The sequence below is a fragment of the Nicotiana sylvestris genome, chromosome 10, assembly GCF_000393655.2.
Source record: "Nicotiana sylvestris chromosome 10, ASM39365v2, whole genome shotgun sequence".
NCBI lineage: Eukaryota > Viridiplantae > Streptophyta > Magnoliopsida > Solanales > Solanaceae > Nicotiana > Nicotiana sylvestris.
This window is the reverse complement of record NC_091066.1, coordinates 170,212,132-170,216,013: the sequence shown is the minus strand read 5'-3', so window position 1 is coordinate 170,216,013 and position 3,882 is coordinate 170,212,132. Positions and strand designations below refer to the sequence as shown.

Genomic DNA, 3,882 nt, shown 5'->3' with positions numbered 1-3,882 from the left:
ATTGGAAAACGTGTGACACGCCATGGTCTCGTGGCGTACAAAGTGTAGAGCACACCTAGGAAGCCAAGTACATAAACCAGGTCCAACTCCATGCTGGAATTGGACCTGGTTTTCGTGTTGGCTTCTCGGGTGTGCTCTTAACTTTGTATGTAAAGAAGTCATAGCGTGTAGCGTATTTTTCGGTGCTTGGACGACATCTATGACTAAGTTATGAGCCCGTTTGGATTAGTTGATTTAGAATAACTAATAAGCATTAGGTGTTGAAAAGTAATTTTAAGTGTTAAAATTGATTTAAAAAATATGCAGTTACGTGTTTGGATAGAAGTGCTGAAATTAATAATAAGTAGCTGAAGAACTGGGTATACAAATATTTTTGTTTTAAAAAGAAGTATTTTAGGGATTGAATAGTAAATATTTTGGTCAAACTTAAAGTGCTTATAAGCTGAAATTTGATAAGTTGGGGGATCAACTTAGCTTTTGGCTTATTTTTGGCTTATGAGCACTTAATTTATACTTTTAATTTTACCAAACGCGTAGATAAGCCAAAAAGTATTTATAAACCAGTTTGACCAGCTTATAAGCTTAACCAAACACCCTCTATGTGCTATAAGGACTCTTCTGGTCGACACGTAAGTTATGCAGAAATCATAATACAAGAATTGTAATATAGAGATTGGTTCTTGTCAAATGTTTGGTTCATTGTATTAAAAGTTAGATATATAGTGTATGCATATTTGAAAACTTGTGTTCCAAAGGATAGGAGGGCTTTTTTGTCCTTTTGGTTGTTTAATCCACATATTACTCATATACAAATTATTATTCCACATCCTTTCTCTCGCATTTATAGTACGATTGCACATAAATCAAAAAAAAAAAAAGATGGAGTTTGGAGAAATTATTTTTTCTTTTCAACCCCGAAAGTAAAATGGATGGTATATATAAACTATAACTTGATAACTATGAATAAATTTGAATCTTTTGTTTCGTCTACGGGGCTCCACTATGACCAGGGGTGTACGCAGAATATTTTGTAAGCGGTATCGATATTTAAAGAAGTGATTAAATGAATGATCATTATATTATTGTTTTAAAATAAATTGCAGAGGAGGATGAATAGTTTTTAAAAATTAGGATTTCAAGTATGCTGAAATAATTCTTGAACAAACAACGCACTAATTTTCACAATAAAACTTAAAAGCGTGCACATTATATATAGAATTGAGTATCATCCCTTAACCTCTCCTATATGAAAGAAGCGCTTGACCAGTGAACTAAGCATGTGTGTTTGTTCAGCAATATTAATTTAGAATATATATATTCGAATAAGATGTTCTTGCATGTAATTTATCTGTATATTTTATGAAATTTTTCGATAATGCGGTGTCATCGATACCGCTTGACACTAGGTAGATCCGCCCCTGACTATAGCAAATGTCAGAGCCAATTTGGACAAACTGTCAGAGTGAGTGATAAATGTGGGATGAAATTAACGATATGGACCTTTTATGGTTTGATATATAAACAAAGAGCAAATATAAGACAAATTAAACACTTTGAAAAGTCATTCACTTGACTTTTTCTTTATTCATACAAAACATAAAATACAAGGAAGCAAGAAAAGATGAAGGAAACACCACAATATAATAAGGGATTTAATTTTATTTGTAGGGATTTTTCTTTATTTTGGGCATTAATATAATTGTACTACCAGAAGCTACAACTCTTGAAACCTTCAGGGCCATGGCATGAACAACAAAGAGCGCAATCACTGCATTCTTTGTCTTCTGTACAAGGCCTATAGCAAGTAAAAATATAATCATCGACTTGTGGAAGTAGTCTCTTCTTGAGTCCTGAAAGACCATGATCAATATCACGTGCAGCTACTCCTTGAATCTCTGAGAACCACGACAAGTTGACTGAAAAAAATTTACCGTTATAACAATCAAATAAAATTACGATTAATATGACATAAAATTCACATTTCAAATGTCATGAATGAACCAAATTATCATGTATATGCAGTCAGACTTCTCTATAACATCATACTTATATAATAGTCATTCATTATAAAATCACCCTCCACTTCCAACCAAGAGGTTGTGAGTTCGAGTCACCCCAAGAGCAAGGTGGGAAGTTATTGGAGGGAGGGATGCCAAGGGTCTATCGGAAACAGCCTCTCTACCCCAGGGTAGGGGTAAGGTCTGCGTACATACTAACCTCCCCAGACCCCACTAGTGGGATTATACTGGGTTGTTGTTGTTATTGTTGTATAAAAGCCGAGTTTTTCTTGGAACCGAATATTATATTATGTTAAAATATATGTCCTTTATAACGGTATTTTACTATAGCAGCCGAAAAATTTCGCAACAAACGAAGTTGTTATAGAGATATTTAACGATAAATGAAATATGCATGTAGTCACAATATGTAGCTACGTGTGAGATAGAGATAGAGGAGGAAAGAGATGAATACTAACTAATTGCTGCCATGAGAAGAAAAACGAAAAAGTAATTAATCTTAAGCAACGCCATAATAGAGAGTAGATTTCGTGCTTTCGCTAAATTTTTTGTGTGTGGGCATCTTATTGATTTTCAAGGGTCGTAATTTATAAGCTTCTCTACGAAAGAACTGGATCTACAACATGTATTATATTAATTTCTTTTTGTTTACTTTATAATTTATTTAACTTTAATATTACGTTTAGCCTAGGCTGGCCAACCTTTTTAAATAATGCTATTTGCAATTTTAATTCTTTTCTTTCTGCATTTCCCCAAAACAGAATAGTTGAAGATGCCCGAAAACAACTCTTAGGTCAATTAAGGATAAAATATTGAAACTTTACGGCTAACTACAACAACAACAACGATTCAGTATAATCCCACAAATGGGGTCTGGGGAGGGTAATATGTACGTAGACCTTACCTCTACCCTGAAGGATAGAGAGGTTGTTTCCAGGAGACCCTCGGCTCAAAAAAGCAATAGGAGATGATATATTAGTACCATAAAAATGCGTAATAAAAATAACAACAATATATAAGAGATATGAAATATGAAATACAGAATACGAAATACGAAATACGAAATAGATGACTGGTATAGGCTAACTACAAGTTACTGGAATTAATAGAAATTCATTGACCTAAATAGAATATTTTCAATTTGACTTTATTCAAGAAGCAAGATTGAGACATTTTGACCAAGAAGTTATGTGCAGTAAATTTCAACTAAAATCATATGTATTAGTTTTTTTTTGCACGTTTGGTATTCATTAAACTAATTGTCTGATCATATTGTTTTTTTATTTTTTGCGTTACTCTTTTCATTGGCCAACATTTGGCCTTAAATTTAAACTATTATTAAGTTACATTTTGAAATAACTTTTTCAAAAACTTTTTTTAAATTAACTTCAAAAACTTTTTCATTTCAAAATGGCAAGATAGTTCGTTAAAAACATTTAATCAAGACTATTATTTCTTGATTGTGGAGTGTGTATATGCACATTAGAAACACATATATTTTAGAATAAAATTGTAAATACCATCGACTATGCCATGAACGGTGGATCTTGCTAGTTTGTCACATGCACTAATAATCAACTATTTCATGAATAAAAATCCCAACCAGAATTGTGGTGGAATAGTAAATATTCCTTCATTCTTAATGTAAGTAACCAACACCGGGTGAAAAATTTGAAAAAAACAAAAAAAAAACTATTCCATAAATGTGCCGCCGACTATTTGTTGAGTAGTGGTGTCAAATTTAACTCATAAATGTATAAGCCACCAATCCATCCAAAATGTTAATCATGTCTACGGACATAACTCGATTTAACTCGTCCAAATATTACCTAGCTCACTCATTTGACACCCTTAGCTCTAAACA

At 32.6% G+C, this 3,882-nt stretch overlaps 1 long non-coding RNA gene across 1 annotated transcript; it reads right to left on the bottom strand.

Moving 5' to 3' along the window:
* Positions 1–1,544: 1,544 nt before the first annotated feature.
* Positions 1,545–2,571, bottom strand: LOC104216176 (uncharacterized). Its single transcript, XR_011403193.1, has 2 exons — positions 2,477–2,571; positions 1,545–1,916 (listed from the first exon to the last, which is right to left on the bottom strand). It is a non-coding gene; the product is annotated as an uncharacterized lncRNA (long non-coding RNA).
* Positions 2,572–3,882: the final 1,311 nt, after the last annotated feature.